Genomic DNA, 19336 nt, shown 5'->3' with positions numbered 1-19336 from the left:
ATCTGGACTGTCGGCCACAGGTTTCCCAGCTCATGGCGAAGAATTATGTAACTAAAGAAAAAAATGCTGTGATGATTCGTTGAGTATTTAAACAATTTTTGGATATTCAAGTTCCTTTGTGCTTTTGAATTAGTTTTCACAGAACTAACAATGTTTTTATCATATTTGGGAACAGAGGTATATTAACGTATTACTATCTTGGTATTTTTAGTTAATTAACTAACACTGCTTGATTGTCCTGTTCCATATTAACTTTTCCATATATTAGCAAGCGTCAGGTTAGTTTGTAGCAAGCCAACAGAATGTGCTTGGACAGATATGCACGCAGACTATTATTTGCTAAATTTGCTTCTGTACAATGTATGCAATTTCCTGTAACTGATTTTGAAGTATTATGAATATAAGAGGTAAAAATCAAAATTCCACATCCCATTTTTTCCCATAGAGTTATGATCCTGTATAAAACAATTAATTCTCTTACAGGTATTACATGACCATTCAATTTTGCCTTCTGTTACTTCTTTTGCAAGTGCAAATGAGCTAGATAGGGAAAGGAGTAAATGTGGAAACTGTGTATAAAAAAACAACAACACAGAATTAGGAGAGTTTAAAAGCTTGTATGACTTGAACAATTAGATCACAGAGGATAAGAGAGTAGGAAACACTCAGTCACAGTCAGATGCTACTGTTCCAGATGTTGTTTCCCCTTTGATAGGCTTTTTCAGCACAACTCAAAGACCAAAACTTCCTTGTTGAAATTATTATGCAGTGATTGACTGTTTTCTCATCCACCCTTCTTGAGAATACTTTCTTGTGCATGAGACATTTTAACTGACTGACACAGTGAAGTCATAGCATGAATGATGGAAACTACCACATCACTATTTTAGTATCTGATAAGCCATAAGGAAGGAAGGAACAGCAGATGAACACTCAGACAGTATGGGTGTACGTGTGTGACTGGATGCATGTGTGTGGGTGTATGTGAGAAAGAGCAAGAGAGATTCAAATGCTTGATTATCCTTTCTATTTTTATTTTGCCACTTTATTCAGGACTATGTAAGAACTAGCTGCCTTAGCAAGCTAATTAACACACAAGTTCTCCTGTAAGAGTAAAGAATGCAGAAAGAAAGGTCTCACTTGAGCGTGCCCTCAAAGCTGTGATCAGCTCTAGCAATGAGGCTGTGATCAGCTCTTATCGTGAAGGTGAAGGAACTAGAAGAACATCTTTCTGCAGCAGCTGGTAATATCCTAGCTCTGATGGTTAACTGACTCTTGTAATCAGATCACTGAATTTAGAGGGATCTGGCAGCTTAAGTTTCTAGATGTAATCATTAGTTGCAAATCATCTCAGTACGCACACTGAAAATAGGCTATCAGGGCTTGAGCCTGGCAGAGGAATTTTTGAAGGTATGGATCCCAAGTATGCACACAGGGGAGGACGCCTGATTAATCATATTTTGTGGAAGATACAAGAGGAGAAGTGGTCTCAGCCAGAGTGACTTCTGCCAGGAACATCTCTATTTTTCAGGGAGCCAAGCTGTGAGTGGAAGGAAGTGGAAAACGTGGTCAGCATTTGCTGTCCTCTTCCTACTAAAGACAACTTCTTACTTACGCTGATCCAACACTTCTAATCATGAGTCATGCACCAGCACTAGGAGGTTGCCGGTTAAACCTTTCTGATCTTAATCAACAGCCTGGCAGTTCAGAGAGAACAGTATTTCTGCTCCTAGAAGAGGGCTTTGAGAAGTGTCTGCTAACAGCTACATTACAAACTGTGGATTTATGTGAGATGCTGTACTATAACATCCATTCAGGTGTCTTTCTTATCCAGTACCAAACATGACAGACACCACTAGTGACTACATGCAGTATAGTTCAGTGGGAGAGCCATGAGAAAGGCATTACCTTAACGAGGGTCTCACAAACGCCCTCAACAACAGTTGTGTTAACCATTGTCCTAACCATATATACTGGCCCAGGTCTCAAAACGGCGTGTAAACCCATACTGACCTTTGTTCTGCGTGGTCAGGAGGGTTTTGCCCCTGCACCTGGACATCTATCTGTAAACAGTCAACACCTCTGTGGTCTGACAGGCATTAGAAACCAGTTACAGAAGAGAGCAATGTCTACACCTGAAAGCAAGTATTATGGGCTCTTTCAGGTTCCACAAAAGCCCTCAGAACATAAGGCCTTTTTGCAGATATTCAGAAATCCTCTTTCTGGGTTTGTTTTAAAGAGTCAGGACAGGGAAGGATGAGGGACTGTTCCTTTCATTTCCTAGTTCCTGGCCTTTTACAGTGAGTTCCTTTATCAGTGCTGTGCCAAAAACGCATCCCTGGAATGGTAGTGTGAATTCTCTGTGGTGCTCCAATCAGCACAGGAAGGTGACAACTGGGTGTTGGTGACACTCACTGTCACGTACAGTCTTCTATTGCTTTTATTCTATTACCAGTAATTGAAAGGTCAGCCAAATTTTTCTAGACAATTAAGTGACATTTACACATAGGAGATTGCAAGAAGCCAGAGATGCTTTTCCAACTGCTGCTGCAAGCACAGTCTGATATGTCACCACTGCCAAAGCGTTAACACCCGTGAGTGTATTTTTGAGTCAGGCTGGACGTGGCACATTTAGAAAAGCCAGTACTGCTACGCTGGCCAAGGACTCCATAAATACGTGCATTTTATCTTGGCAGGTGTTTCTTCATACAGTCCTTCAGACAAAGCAGAATCCCCTTGAAGGCCAAAGACCGGTCTTACTTAATACAAGATTACGTCTGGAAATGGAAAATCATACGTGACAAGAGGCGGCCAAGGTTGGAAATCGGCCAAGGGAGCAGAGTAGGTTGCGTTCGCGGGTGGCTGAGACCTAGCATGTCCAGGCTCATGCACTGAGTGCTTGCCTCATGTAGCCCCTTCCTACGATTACCTTCAGGATGTGGGAGAAGTGCATCTCATCCCTGGTTCGAGGGGCTGGGCTTAGAGACGAGTTGTGCAAACTTCAAGAACTGTCTCCTCCTTGAGTGCAGCACAGCGCCAGCCACGTTCGCCCTCGCCTGCAGGTGAACAGTTTGGGGGGTGGCAGGAGCACTCCTGCCCCAGGACAAGGATCTCCGTCCCAGTTCCTAGCCCAACACACTGGGGCTGCAGTCCGGCATGTCACCAACCATCGTGCTGTTTCATGCACAGGTAAGAAACACTGGAGTGACCTGCTGTTTGCTTAGATATTTGTGTAATGGGTCAGATTGCAGGATCTGTTGTGGCTGGTTCCTTACATAAAAGGGATCTGAATCCAGCACTCTAGGGCAGCATAGGGCTGCTTGAGGGTGGCTTGAATCTTTACAGCTACTACAGGCTCTGCCAAGGAGCATGAGTAGAGAAAAATGGATGTGGTTAGAACCTCCTTCATCCTGCTGTCCCCTGAGGACAGAAGGATTTATAGGGCTTATTGGCGCCAGCACAGTTAGAGTGGCCTTCTGGAAGTGCTTCTCTGGAGGAAGAGCTTCCTACAATGTAAAGTGTACCCCTCTGCATTTCAAAGCAAGGTGTTCAGAAATACTCCTATAAATATCTGACAAAGAGGGAGGATACAGATTTCTCCTGTTGAACCAACTCTGAAGCAGCAAACTGCATTATTCATGTGTGGTTCACGGTTTGGTGTTTAGGCTCGACGGAATGAATAACCAGAAAGTGAAAGGGGAATTAACAAACTAATTTGTGTTCTTATTTATGTGCTGCTTTAGCTGTTTCCTACTGTTGGCTGTAACTTGAGGGTTTTGATGGCTTGTAAAGCGCATTTTTTTTTTATACTAGACTGAAAAAACTTGAACTTGAGATGAACCCAAATCTCATACAGAGTACATCACGCTGAAGGGAAATGCAAGTCTGGATCGAACTCATCTTTTGTTAGAGCACTCTTGTAAACAGGAATATGTGTGTTGTGGTGACTCCTCAGCCCTAGCAATTTGCACCAAGCAATGACGTGGGTTCATATCGCTGCAAAACACAGAAGCCATATCCAGCACCTAGAAGACGGTTCCCAGCGTGCTGTTTGCTGGACAGTGGCTGGCTGAAGAAGCCTCCCTTGAGGCTATCCGTGGCTCTCAGCATGGTCCCGCAGTGCAGCCATTAACAACTGCGGCTGTGTTCGTGTGAAGCAGATTTTTTCACAACACCCTTTCTGATTGCTGCTGTTGTTGCCCAGGCTTAGGAAAGGGATGACTTCAGCAGAAAATGGAGATACTGGAACGCTTTATGCCAAGAGGGAATGTAGAGTAAGAGCTACCGTGGATGGGAAGTGGTGTCGGCAGCCTGAGATAACATGAGTGGTTGGTGGGACAGGAAGCAGCTCGGGATCACAGTTGAGCTCTGCTAATGGGAACGCATGCTTTAACTTATAACAGTGTTACTTGGCTTATCTGGCTCTTTCAGCATGGTTTGCCATGTAGACCCACACAGGTCCTTAATAGATACATGTGTCACGAGGTGTTTATGCTTGATGTCAGACTGTTGGATGTTACAAGTGAAAGGATAATGTCAGGGGTGTTGTAGAAACACATTCAGATACTCTACCTCATAACCCTGGAGTAGCTTGGAGTTCCATGACATGGAACCTTTTTCCTTGTAACACCGAGGAAGGGTTTGGAGTTTTGTAGGAACTGCCCAGAGTTCAGGCCATCTAGTCAAGCCTACCCAATAGCACAAGCTACTAAGTTTTCCTTGAGTACTTTATATCAAACTTAAAGGCCAAGGTGGTGTTTCCTTCATCATGTACTTGAGTGCCTAGCACAGGAAGGGAATGGAGGTAAGCACGGCATTGCGCTGGTAAGGTCTGGGGAGGTGGGTTTCCCCGTGTGGTCCTACCAAGAAATCAGCCCTGGATGGCAGAAGGCAGAAAACCAAGCGTACTCTGAAACACCTTCTTTCCCTAAAACCTGGTGACCAAAACAACCTTGAACCTGTAAGCATATTCTTGCTGCCACAAGAGAGGACATGGAGCTCCTGCCTCCCCTTCAAAAAGGCAGGTAGAACACCCCCACTGATGGAAACTGACTGACAAACTTGGGGGGAAAAAAAAATCCTCTTACATTTACTGGTAACCAGCTGATGCTGCAGGGCACAAAATCTAATTATTGTCTTAGGGCAGAGCCGCACCTTTTATGAGCGTGTCCCATTATGGAAGGGAATCTGAATCTCTCAATTCATTTCATAGGCCCTGGGGAGACCGGGATGATTGGAGTCACATCGCGCTTCCCCTTCATGTGCATGCAAGCAAAGACTGTCACAAACACTGGATCAGAGCACGTAGCCTAGAAAGACACTGAATTTCATATGAAGGTACCGGGAGATGGCAACACCATTATTCTTTCTAGTCACCTCTGATTTTATTCAGCTAGCTGCAAGGAACTATGTCTCAATTCAAAGTAGAAATTATTAATGCTATATTCTAAATAGCAAATCATTGTTTTGCCGCTTTGTATGAGATCAGATCAAATCACACTGCTGAATGTGGACTTTTCTAGAGATCTAATTTTTCTAGCTATTTTTCTTGCTATTTTTTTCTAGCTACCCTCACAAACCTTTCCTTTGAAAGCTGAAAAAGTTGAATCTTTTATGTCGCTTATCGTGAGGTCCATTTCCCTAAACCTGGAATTCTGTGTTTAAACTTTACCAGGTGTCTTTTTTAAAAGCCATCAGTGAGCTAACCACATTTAAAATATTTAAACATTTATTGGAGAAATTTCTTGTTAACTAGTTCAAGCTGTGATTAAAACAGCAATGAAAAAGCTTGGCTGACAATACCTGGTTAAGCTTGCATTTTCTTTTAAAAAAAGCACATGAATTCTTAAATGTTAGGACTTATTATCATTTCAGTTATTGCATGTGTATGCATTATCTGTGTGTTATAGACACACGTATATATGCAGCTATGCATATATGCATAAATATAAAAGAAGAGCACATAAAACTCACTTGCTACAGTAACTATTGTTGTGGAAGCCAATAATGGTCGGCTAGCGGTGAAAAGCATGGGAGATAAGAACACACTTACTATTAATACTGTTCATTTTTAGAAATGCTCACAATGGGGCTCCTATTTTGACATTTTCTTCTGAAATATGAAGTATTAGGCATTGTCAGAGCCAGGATACCGGTCTAGACGGACTTTTAACTGCCTGCTGTAGTGATTCTTGTCTTCCTCTGTGGGGTGAATTAGAATTCTTTGGATCAATGGATGTACACAGTCTTTTCTTGTATCAGAATAACATTACACATCCTCTTGTCATTATAACACACTGGAAGATTATTTTCAATGATAATGACAAGACCACGTCAATCACGGGTCTTTCGTAGTGGGAATTTGCCTCTTATTGCATCTTTCACGTGGCAAAAATTTCCCTTTTTTGTTCTTGAATTACCATGCAGAAGTTGGTAGCCAAATGTTTGGAATTTAAAAATGAGAAAAAGAAAATGTCTCATTTCTGCTGCCAGCAACGCTATAAGTTATACCGGCATTAACTTCTCCTGTGCATCCATGATTATAAAAGTGGCATAGGCGAAGCCTACATTTTGTTCTGCTTAAATATCTGTACAGATCAAAGCTTTTCCCTGATAGACACTATTGTTGAAAAACATTAGTATGCGCTACCTGTATTTTTCCGTGTTCAAAGGAAGCAATCACAGAGCACTTCATTTATTTTACTAAGAGCTCAGTAAATGCTGTGCTGTTGCCATTCTCCAAGGAAGGTATTTTCATGTAGAGGTATTATCATTAACAGATTCTTTTCAAATTCTAAAAAAAGTGTCATTTTTATTTGGCATTCAGAAGACTGAGCATTTAAAAAATTTTATTGTTTTAAGGCCTTTCATTTCTTTCATGCTTCATTTTTTTTACTTAATTAAGCAAACTGGAAATTGCTTCCTTGTAGACAAGCTCTTCCAGGCCCACTGTTAGACCCTGGACTCAATATATAACCAATAAGGATGCTGACTAATGGTGTCTGCAGGATCTGAAAAAAAGTGGAAATGGATTACAGAAGATGCCAACTGTAAAAAAAAAAAAAAAAGAGAAAAAGAAAAAAAGAAAGTGCACCAAGAAGTTCTCTCTTATAAAGAGCAAAGACTTAGCTCAAATATTGATAGAGCAACCAAGTGTAGGTGGCTGAAGTTAGACAATCTGAATCATCTTAGTGTCTCTGGAGGGAAGGGAGCATTTTCAAATGTCTCGGACACTGCCATGCATTCAGAGGTCAATCTCACTCTGAAATTTTAGGAATTTAACCCACATTTTCTAATATTAGGGACAGGAGCACAAGTCTTCCTGACACTCTATGCAATTTAAATGCCTAAGTTGGGAAGATGCTTTAGAATCGGACTCATCACCTCTGCTTTGTGCATTTTCTTTATCTTCATTTTGGTCATTCTGGGCATTTTTTGCTTGGGACTATTTATCCTTCTAACAAATAACCAATTTAAAAATAATTACAATTGATTTGTCTCTTCTAAGTCTCCAGTTTTCATACTTTGCTAATCTGTAAAACTTCCCAAGAAAAATGGTGTCTTAATTGCAGCATTTTGCACCTTGACATTAACTGTATATTTCACTCATGGCCAATTTAAAAATCAAAATAGAAACTTTGTAATAGTCTCCCTTTACAGTTTGGGTTTATGAGAAGCTGAGAATTCCCTTAGGCTTGATTGATAAAACATGGCATTTATCCTATTCCTAGGATGATGTTCAGCAAACTTTATGACAGAGGGAAACAGCTGGTAAAGTGGGTTCATGGAAAGGTGAAGGTAATATAGACATAAAAAACAAGAGGATAATGATTTTAAAAGGGATAATAGTTGTAATAACACCATTAACCTTTTGCTTCAAATTATTGAATGTGTGGTCTCTTCAGCAGGCTAATCAAAGGTTTGCATTAACTGCAATGCAAGAGGAAGTGGCAATATACAACCTGAGGTGATTTTTTTTTTCCCTCTTACAATTATTCACTATCAAACTCTTACTGAAAAAAAAAAAAAAAAAAAAGAGAGAGAAAGAAAAACCAGCCCTTTGGCTGTTGAAGACCCCTTTCAGTTTTGAAATGAAGATGACTTACTTTCAGAGGAAACAAACTCCAGCTTCCTTCCTGCCTTGTAAGAGCTGGATTTTACAAGGGGGAAAGAAAAGAAATAAATATAATTTGTTATAGATACATAAAAAATTCAAGTCAGAGATGTAAACAGGCAGCATAATGCTATAGGGCAGACTGTCAGTAAGAGCTGTCTGCAAGCTGGCTTTGCCTGTGTGGTGGGACTGCACAGAGGAGGGTCAGCAGCAGGGACTCAGCTCAATGGAGCCGTGCCCGGCAGCGTGGTGGGCATCCCCTCATAAACCTGGCGTGTACTGAGAAGGTCGGTGATGGCTCACCTGGGACATGGGGAGCTCCATGCTAGGTCACTCTAGGTGTCTGAACTGTTAATTGTGCCTGGATCAGTGAAAAGCTGCCTTTTTCGCTTTCATTTTACATGCACACAGGGTTGGCTAGCAGAGGCAGACTATGCTCTGACAGTTTATTCAAACGCTAAAAGGCAAATGCATTGATGGAGGAAAATTGCCATAGATGATGGAAAAGCTCCTGGTGACTCGATGGATTATTCAGGAATATGTCCAGTTAGGCAAATCTGCTCTGTCATGTCATTTCCCAGGTGATGTTCTTTATTGTTCACGTAAGGCATCTGAGGTGTGCATCAGAACACCTTTCGTTGGAAACCTGCGTTCTGTGTGCAGTCACAGAGAGAGAATCACCCAAGTTAGACACCTACAGCAAGATTGTCTGACTAGCTTGCAACGTGTTGTGTCAATCTAGTATGAAAGGAGTAAGTGTAAAAGGAAGTTTGCGCCACTCCTCACTGACAAAACCCCATACTATTAACAGCCCCCTTCTGTGGAATCAGGGGACGGTGAAAGACTTCAGGAGCAGTGTGCCTTGAATTTGAATTAGCCAGATTGAATTTAAAAATCAACAAGCTGAAAGGGCCTGAGATAAGAGTCAGAACATTCAGAGGAAATGAGAACTGTTCCGGGAACTAAAGGTGAAAGAAACACTAAGTCACATTAAAATTATTCAGCAAGAAAAGAGACACCTTTTCTTTTCCTCGACACCTTTTCTTAGAAGTCATCTATAATCAGTAACCTTTCCCAGACACTTTGCCAGGCTGTTTTTAGTAGCTAAATCCTTTGTTTCAAAACCACCCATTGATTCAGTGCCATAAGTGAGAAGTAATTAAGGTGGACAGAAATCTTGCCTGCTATATGGATGTATGAGGGGTAGAAGAGCGAAGGACAAAGGGGAGTGAATGCATTTTTCCAAAAAAATAGCTCCTGCAACACGTGAGGCCGCTGAAGTATGTTGTTAAATACACGTGCGTGTAGATAGAAGCTGTATTCGTCTTCCTGTCTATTGATCTGCCATATAACACATGCTGATATACATACGTGTGTATTCCTGGGAGATAATGAACTGTTTAGGCAGTACTTTGTCAGAATATCATTTAAAGAGTTACATCCTTTTAATGCATAGTAGTTTAAGCAAACTCCAAGGTTCTTTCTCAGCAATAAACCCATTAAATCATCTTAAATACCATGTCATAATGACAATTTGATGCCACCAGATGTGGCACTAGGGATTTTTTTTTTTAAATGCTTTCCTGCAGATACAGCTTCCTGAATTTTAAATTCTCTAGCCTGTTTGCACAGCTGTTAGATCACAGAGCTCTGCCATCTTTTTGCCTTGCATCAGTTATTCACTAAATCATGTGTGGTGTGACTACAAACTCACTACATCTCTAGTGTTTAGGCTCATATCCACTTCCGTCTCATAAAGGCTGAATAGTTGGGCCGTATGGGAAAGGCTGCGTGAGCATTAAAACCCAGGAGCAGGATCCATTCCAGCTGTGGAGCTCCCTCGTGGGGACATTTCTGAGATGCAGTCAGAACGATGTCCCTCACATGCCCTTTTTCTCTGGCTACTTAGCATCCTGGGTCTGTGAAAAATACAAGCGCATGCCCCTTTCCTCATGTTTTCTCATGTTGTCAGCCAGGAAGGCAACTGGAGTGGTAGTACAGCACTACTTTGACACCAGAGAGACTTGGGAGAGGGAGCACATTAACAGGAAACCAGTAGAGTCCAAAAAAGTCACACACAAAGAAATATTATTTCACACAAGTGCATATTTAAATAGTGGAGAAAGCCACAGGAAGCTGTGGAAAACTTGGAAGCCAACAACAAAAATATGGTAAATGAAGAGCAGAACGCATGGCCGATAGATTCTTTCCAGAAACAACCCATAGCCCACAAAGTCCCATGGCTCTGGGTCACAGAAAAAGGCAGGGTGTGAGAGAGGTGCGTTGGCAAGGACTTGGTGTGAGGTCATGAGTTTTGTGCAGTTAGAGTGCTCCTAAGTGTGATCACATTTCAGGCAGAAGCATTGATGGTGGATTTGGTGCTGTTCTTTAGCAGGTCAAGATCTTTGGCTGTGACCTGGGGAGATTGCTGAGCACTTTTCCTGAGAGTGAGAAAAATCAGCACAAAGCACTGAAAGCCTGGCTACACATTCAGCCAAGCAGCCCTGAACTCTGCCTGAATGTGATTCCATGCTGCGACAACCCTGAGCTCCTGTCACTGCCAAAGGATTATTCAATCCTGATTTAACGTGAATTAGAAATACTCTCAAAAAGGCTGATTCAAAGCCTGGTGGAAAGATTCTCATTGACTTGCACAGCGTTTTGGTTGATTCGCTGTTTGGCTTTGGGGCTGACACACGAATGTTTGGGCAGCTCTGTACTGAAGAGGGCATGCAATGCTGTCTAGATTACCCTCCAGTGAAGTGTAATATTTGATAACATCAGTAAATACAAAACAGAAACAAAATGACAACAGCATTTGCGCAGCTTGTGATAGCAAATGAGGTGGAAAAGTTAAATGGATATAGAAAAGGATCCCCAGAGGTTGGATCGCAGCACGCTGCTGGTGGGAGCCCGGTTGTTTCTATGCTGCTATCAACATGTGGAGCTCTAAATCTTTTGAATCGTGGCTGAACGGAGATTTGCTCATAGCTACCTTTTCTCTTATTCATATTGTATAGGCTGTCCTCCTCTCCTACCAGCAAACAAATAAAACCTTTGTGCCAGCTATAGCAGCAGTTTACATGGAAAACAATGAAGCAATTTCAGGCAAGTATTAAATGTAATTTTGGCTTTTTTTGCTGTCACTTAGCAGCTCGGAAGAGGCTCTGCACTGATTTGCAGAGACTGGCGTGCGTTACACAAACTCCTATCACAATCTCATTGACTGTTTGTGGACCCCCATATCTCTCTGTTTCCATCTGTTGTTTTATGTTTTAAGACTAAGTTGTTTGGAGGATGTCCAAATTCCTCTCCCTTCCCCAACTTGGGTGAAGTACCTGCCTGCCTTAGGCTGCTTGTATAGACAGTAGAGAGAGAAGCTTCTCCAAAGAGCGACTCGCTGATGGCTGGGGTGCTTCTTTCTCTCCCTCTCCTCCCCTCCCTCCTTCCACCCTCTTCCTCTGACTGCCCAGGGGTTTTGTAGGGTGCCTGAGTACATTGCCCCAGCAAAGGGCCAAGGTTTGACAGGGTGAATTTGGGCTGTGCTGCTTTCTTGAGCTGGTGATGATTCAGAATTAAGATAACACAGACTGTAAGGAGTACAAATGTGTGATCCGCTAGTTTCCTGCAGCCCAAGAGTGGGCAACAGCAGAGGCTGCCATGTCTCAGTCTAGAAAGTAGCTCGTGGCTGACACAATATTTCAAGAGATAACAAGGGAATTTCGAGCTTATCCAAGAAAATAGAAATGACACCGAATATAAAGAAGCAAAACATATGAACCATAAACCCAATCCTATTAGAATTAACTATGTTTTAATTTCTGAAAAGGATGACATGGTGGTGTTAGATGTACTGAGCACGAAAAGATTACATGCATCATTAAAAGAAAATGTTTTAAAGGGCCCTTTTAAAAAATTGTATCTATGTTTGCAATTGCCATGTGCAAAATATAAAAATCAGAGAAGGGAAAAAAAACGGCAAGCAGTGGAAATAGCCCGTTTTGTGAATTATAGGAAAAAATATACCATCTGTGATTTAGTGCAGTTCCCAAGATCCCATCTGTGATCGAAGCACAGTCCTCATTGAAGGCTGAATCCCTGAGCTGTTCCATATGATAAAACATTTCTCTTGGAAGATGCTTGGGCTAATGGGTTTGTTTTTCTGGAATATGGCTCTTCTAGATGAGACATAAAACCCTAGAGACCTAAATCTGCCTCCAGTGGCCAACTACAGCTCACATAAGCAGAAGCAGGAGTGAAAGGAGGTCAATGATCTAAGCACCTTTTCTATCAGAATTTCCATACTACTTTTTGTCAGGTTGGGTTACTGGCTCTAAGAGGTCTAGGTGGTGATTTCATATTCTCTAGCGTAAGACGTCATTTCAAAGTGCGGCATCTTAAAAAACAACACCACTTCTGGCTGCCTCTGTTTTACCCACTATTGCCATGCTTTAAGTCAAGGAGGTAGGCAGCTAGCGAAGGCCTGTGGCTGAACTAGGAAGAAAAGCCCTTTCTCCTCTGACTTCCCAGCGCAGTTCTTTGTGCCTCAGAGGAGTTTGTGTAATCAGCTGCATTCCCACTTCTCCATGTGGGCAGATGGAGTCGCTGGTCTCCGTGCACGATGAGGCCTCGCCGTGCACATGCGGCTGCAAAGCAGAAGCTGTACCTATTTCCTTTTATTATTGCTGTTAAATTTTCAGCGGAGTGAGAAGGAGACATCCCTCATGCTGGCGGCAGGCCTCAAATGCAGCTGCATGGCTCGAGTCTTTTGATGCTTCTGTAAGCAGCATCACTGCAATCTGTGTCTTAGAGCAAAGGTGGCCGTAGCTCTATCAGGTAGTTATATAAATACAACATCTTTCATTGCAGTGCTCTATTAATTACACACACGTACACAGTGGCGTGATTTCAGTTACCACTTAAATTTATATCTGAGTAATAAATGCATTCACCTATTTAATTTATGTTTATATTTTCTGCCCTATATAATTATATGCTGATTATGCAATTACAGAAAATACTTACCTATTTTGCACAATTATGCTGTTAATGAAATAATGCTCGCAATAGAGCTCTGTGTGTGTGTGTCTGTTTGCATGTTTATGAAAATACAGCCGCAGTTGGTTGGTTCAGAGTTGTCCGGAGCTAGTTTGGCTCCAGCTGCAGTGAGGTTGCTGCCTGAACAGACACGGTGCAGTGGAGGAGCGTGTCTGTTATTACTCTTATCACCTGAATCTTGTTGTATTACAAAATGGTTTCAGCTTTATTCTAAAACACCTGCAATAAGGATGTTCATCCACCCTATTACATGCCTGGCTGACCCGGCTCCTGTCCCCCTCTGCTTGGATGCACCACACGAGGTGCACGGACCTCCTAAACAGGACACCCCAGAGTCACCGACCCCCTTACGCTGTGCAGCGCGGGTTGAGCCACCGAGCCCACGTCTGCAGTTGCCTCTGTTGGTTTCAGGACAGACGTTTCATTGTGTGAGTGCAGCCTCAGAGCGATTTAGGCATCCTTCCAAGCTAGTACAACCCGCTGCTGCGTGAGCCTGTGAGGGATGGGGCAGATTCATGTCACGGCATGCGATGTTGTGGCACTCGGCTGCAAACTCGCAGAGTACAATTGCAGTTGGCTCTCGTACAGCGCTCTGGTCTGGGTGCTCTCATGGTTGCTGGGGCTTCCTAGTCACTGGTTTTAGTACAGATGAATAAACAAACAAGCAGCAGCCACTGATAGCATCAGCATCTGTGTGCGTACCGATGGCAAGCGAAACGATTCACGCAAGCTAACACAACAAAGCCGTGTCAGAGCTGGGAGCAGGCCGCCTGCCTCCCACCTGCCGTTCCCAGGGATCAGCTGGCTGCCTCCCCAGCACCTCGAGGGAGAAAACAGTTCTGTTCAGCTCAACAAATGCACCATGGCTTTGCCTCTTCCGTACCGTACAGGCCTTGCAGCCAAAGGGTTAAAAAGAAGTGAGTGTGTTTGGCATGCTCTGTGGAGTGCCCAAAGTCTGAACATGAATGACCAAATTGCTTTTTACTTTTTAAATTAAGCCCTCTGTCTGTATGCATGCGGCTAACACTGCTGTTCCATTAAATAAAAGAATTTGTTCCCACTCCTGTTTTTAATAGGTAAGACCCTGCAGTTCCATCTCACAACTTTACTGACACAAGATCTTATTAAAAGCAATCCTCCCCCTCTCCTCCTTGAAAGCCGAGCTTCTGATAGCTTCATCCACATTGTGTTTATTTTATATATACAGCTCTGCAGCTGCTGCTTCCTTCTTCTCCGATAAATGACAGCGTAACTGTTGCATCCACTAAAAAAAAGTAAATAAAATTAAATGGGGAAGAACAATACATCTCTGGCAGACAATAATAACTCTTTTAACGCACATCTAAATTGTACAGCCTGATCTTAATTGTAAGGATAATTCTTTGTTGTTTCAAGCAACTTGGAACACAACAGAAAACGCACGCTCTTGGCAGTACATCCAGAAAGAATTCTTTGGAAACAATGGAGAGAATTCTCCTGAACTGAAAAGAGATTGAAGCTTCTTTATTAGGTTAATAGGGCTATACTCTGTGATGAGGGAAGAATGGAAGAATATGCTGCAATCTGCTGTCTGGTTGGTTTGGAAGCTTTTTCAGCGCAGACAATACTGGATGAGGCCGGGAGTGTTGGGTGCCAGTGTTAGTAGCGAGGCGTCCCGTGCCCAGCCACCTTGGGCCCTCTGTGGCTCCCTCCTCATGAGGACCGCGAGCAGGAGCTTTCCCTCACCCTCCCCGGCCCGTGAGCCAGGCTGAGCCCGTGCTGGACTGGTGCCACTGATGTGTGGCCCCCTCTGGGCCATAGGCACTGCCTTTCCGGTATCACAGCCTCTGTTTCATTGTCTGTGCTGTCGCTGATGCAGCCACCACCAACAGTGGAGGCCAGCAGCAGCATGGTGGTAGCTACCAGTGCTGTTCAGCCATGGCTGTGGGACTGGGATACAATATCAGGTCTCTATTCAGTCCTTTGACAGACATCCTCTTGAATTTGCCCACAGTTTGTTGGAGGAGCTGGGAAACAATATTAACCAGAGGCAGAACAAAACACGGGTGAGTAATGTAAAATCAAACCACTGAGTTAGAGCAGGGCAATATGTGCTGGAATCAATTCCTGCATCAGAAGCTGGAATTGTTTTTGAGAATCGTTCAGCTCTTCCTGGAATAAGGGGAAGCTGTGCAGATGTGCAGTCTGCTCTTCGGCAGCTTGACCGGTTCACAGACTGCAGCAAGTCGCTGGAGGGGAGCTAAGGACTGGAGACCGTCAGGTAGTTGTGGAAAAAAGACGTACAGTGATCTGATGGAGGAAAGGCTAAGAAATACTTCCAAACAATGAAGCACTGACCTTGGTGAGGAGACAGGAAAGGATAAAGAAATAATGATGACTTAAAAATGTAGATATCTTTTATTTAAAAGAAAGAAAAGAGAGAGAAAGCTACAAAAGGTGGGAGGTGCGTATCTGTTTTGAAAGCAGCTAAGAAAGACCTTGGGAAAGATCAAGCCAGGCCAAGCGCTGCAGCTCCGTGTGAGTAACAGCAGCTGACAGTTAGCCGAGGTGGAAGCCTTATCAAAAGGATGAAGGAATAATGGCTATACAAGGAACAAAAAAGGTTTCCAAAACAGTTGAAGCAGCACCAGTGGGAGATCTCCCCTGGATTTCATCTGGGAGATGTCTGGAGGAAGGGGTGAAGGAGGGCATGGGCTCAGGAGAGCACACGGTGTGAGTGTTCCCATGCCGCCCAGCAGGACGCAGCCGTTCTGCCTGCCCAGAGGTAGGGCTGCGCTCACCAGCTCTGCCCTGCCTGCCCTGAACACAATGCCCTGCCCCAAGTGTGGCAGCGCAGCCTGCACAGCCCCCCAGGAAGGTGCCGTGGGGCAGAGCTCAGCAGAGGGCCCCAAATGCCGGGAGGGTGGGCTCCAGCTGCGCTTGCTGCTCCCCACGGATAACCTGAGTGCTGAAGGCAATCTTAAGCCTCCTGTGCGTCACGTTTGCCAGGTATCCAGTGGCAGTTTACCCTTGCACCTAAATAGATAGCAGCAAGTTGTTTACCGTGGCCTCAGCCTGCTTTCTTGCCCTGCTTGCAGGGCACTCACTGGGCTCGGTGCTGCCTGGAGGCCTGACTGGGCAGAGGGTAGGGTAAACCTCAGCTTCCTGGAGAGGAGGAGGATGCTCCGGACCGCGTTCAGGTACCTGCTCTGCAAGGCAGGCTGAGGCTGGCTGTGGGTTACTATTCCAGAGTAGCCTCGGGGGTAAATAAAAGAGGCCACGTTCCCATGAGCGCTGGCCCTCGAACCAGCTACAGCAGTCAGCAGGGAAAAGGGCAGCTCCTTGTCCTCAGCCAACCTGGGGAGAAGCGTCTGAGATACCTGCGTGTCTCCCTGTCACTGTTTCAATATGGCAAAAGGAAAACGCTTGTCCCCTGTGCTGCCTGGACCTGCCCCTTTACTTGCCTTTTTATCACAGTGTCTTAGAAGGTGAGTGGTCCCACTGCTGAGCTCTCCTCCTGGTCCCCCTGGGAGCGAACATGGCAGAGCCTGGAGCTCAGCCCTGGGATTCGGAGTGGGCTGAAGTAAAATAAGAGCTTGCACCCCCCCCCAAAAGCCATCTGTCCTCCGCCCAGCTTGTCTGAAGCAGTGGCTGCATTTTCTTGAGGCGTGAGGACACTTGTGCACACACATGCGGGGTATGTTTGCTCTCAGGGAGGGCTGAGCCTGGAGAAGTGTGCTCTGTGGGGGCTGGACCATTTTTTCTCTCCTCTGTTGTGGCGTGGATGTGAGGAGCACCATCATGCTCTGCTCCCTTGTGCCATTGCCTGGCGAATTCCAGGCATGAACTGAGGGCAACATCTGGCCTTTTGAAATTATCCACGCAGCACCAGACACAACCCTATAGGAGAGGCAGGAAGAATCTATATGCCTGAAGTGGCACCCTCGTGTCCTGATGCTGCACTTTGGTATGTGGCAGCAAGGTCATTGCTGGGTCCGGCTTTGTCTTTTCACTGGGAGGAAGATTTTACAGCTTTTGGAGTATCTGGCCCAGCAATTATCGTACTGATGCTCCATGCATATGCTGCAACTTGAGGCAGAGCACGAAGTAGTCTGACTGATATTAATGTAAGCTGGAGTTCATCATGAACTAATCATGCCACCAGAGATTTATCCTTTGGTGAAGGTGAGAATTTGTCTGGGAACTGATCGGGTTTTTCTCTGCGGACTAAACGCTGAATTAGGACCAATGAGGCGGTGAGGACACGGTGAGCAAAAAGTCTTGCCCTGTGAATGAGGGCAATAAATGAGGTTTTCATTTAGTTGTGTAAGCTGTTAACCTTCCTTGCTGCAAAGTGCCACCTAGTGTTCGCAGCCAGGCCTGCTGGCCTCCAGTCCCCGAGAAACGTGTCAGGCAAACAGTTTAAAAAGCCTGCAAAGGAGGCAGACAAAGGACTCTAAAGGAGGCAGACAAACCTTAATTTTTAAAAACCAGATAGCATTGGTCTTTAACCCAGGATTGTCCTCAGTGTCTTTATTATGTGATAGGAAATGTTTCAGCTGGGTTAAAAAATGAATCTAGCTCTCGGAAAGCAAAGCAGAGACCATGTTGCAGGAGCATGTTATCTTCAAGCCGACTGTGGAATTTCATGCACAAAATATGTGCCCAATGATGTGTCAAATTTGCACGTGTAGCAAGCATTATGGCATTATGAATGTTGTTTGCATTGCAGCGGTGCCTTTGTGTGCTGATGAGGGAAGAAGATTAAGCACTGCACGCACACACGGGTGCGAGAAGGGCCCTTTCTTACAAGTTTACAAACCAGCTGCAACAAGTAGGTGAATCCAGGAACAGGAGAGCTTGTTAATAACCATCAGCCTCTGTGTGTAGGTGCATGGAAGTTAATTTTGTATGCAAATCAGTCATGCAATAACAAATGTACTTCATAAGCCTTAAATCAGACCTAGTGAAGATGCAGTTTAGCATTTAAAGTCTAAAAACTGGGGAGGGATGATCCACGAGAACGGTTAGAAATTGGAGGCAGAGGGGAGGTAAAAAAGGGCACAAAAATAACTCTGCATTCAGCATTGTATCTGGGGCATCTTTCACACTGGGCTGGGGCTGTCCTGATTGGCTTGGAAATCCTCCTGCCAGATCTGATCACCCCTGAAACCACCCCAAGCGCAGACCTCAAACACAAAGGTTGTTATTATTATTTGTTGTTATCTGCAAAATGCTGACAGCACTTAGAAGTGCCAGAGGATTCATGCCTTGGGTTTTGCTCTTGCGATGGCCAGGAGCACAGTCTAATTAGCCCAAACAATGTCCATGATAGAGAACAGCCCTACTGACAGGGAGCAAATTAGGTCTCTGACCTAGCAAAGCATTTAACCATGTGCCACAATTTTTAGTACGTGTATATCTGGATTAAGACCTGGATGATGTAACGTTTTGTTGCCTCTAATTTCTTTGATTGCAGTATGAAGCACAGCCCAACTTGCTGGCTCAGAAATCCCTGCATACAGCATTAATCTGATTTCTAAACTGACTCCTTGCATCTGAACAGAGCACTAGGGTTTCCATCCAAACCAGAGGACCTTTGCCATTTACCCTGAGAGAATTTCTGTAGGAAACTCAAGCCCTGTAGCCAGCCATCCACAGCAGCTGGCTCTGAACTGGTGCTGGCAAGCAACATCTGTGCAGGAACTCAGAGTAGCTTCAGCACATCTGTGCCATGACCGCTGGCCTGACATCTCAGCAGTAATGGAGGCCTTTTCTTGACAGCTGCTCACCTACGGGACTCTCACTCCCTCTGTCCAGTTACACACAAACACACAAAACCAATTTTAAAGCTGTCTCAGCAAGAACGACAACAGTTCTTTTCTTTTTGCTCCTTAGTGATCTGCTGAATCACTCTTGTGTTCCTTGTCTCACTTCAGTAATAAATGACAAAGCAAATACAACAGCAATGAAGAACCTGGGCAGTTGTACAAGCTACAGGGCATGGGAAGAAATACCCAGATTTACCTTCTTGGAGCTTGGGAAGCAGGAGTTGACTCTGAGCAGGGAGTCCCCTCGCTGTCTGACCTGTATGAATTTCTGAGATGACTCCGTGGCGATGTGGATGTCGTGAAGAGCTGCATGCCCCTCAAGGGAGTTTTGAGTTTAAGGTTTTACTCTGGATCT

The 19336-nt window shown here is 44.2% G+C and overlaps 1 long non-coding RNA gene across 8 annotated transcripts in view; it reads left to right on the top strand.

The window, feature by feature from the left end:
- Window positions 1–19336, top strand: part of LOC121075898 — a 210795-nt gene that overhangs the window by 155219 nt on the left and 36240 nt on the right. For 7 of the 8 annotated variants that reach the window (XR_005823232.1, XR_005823227.1, XR_005823225.1 and 4 more), the window contains one exon: window positions 5213–6867. The exons of the other annotated variant lie outside the window; for it this stretch is intronic. This is a non-coding gene — a long non-coding RNA (uncharacterized LOC121075898). Of the gene's footprint in view, window positions 1–5212; window positions 6868–19336 lie in introns of those variants that run through there. 8 annotated transcript variants of the gene reach the window in all.

This window comes from Cygnus olor, chromosome 11 (assembly GCF_009769625.2).
Source record: "Cygnus olor isolate bCygOlo1 chromosome 11, bCygOlo1.pri.v2, whole genome shotgun sequence".
Lineage (NCBI taxonomy): Eukaryota > Metazoa > Chordata > Aves > Anseriformes > Anatidae > Cygnus > Cygnus olor.
This window is presented reverse-complemented; position numbering and strand designations above follow the sequence as displayed.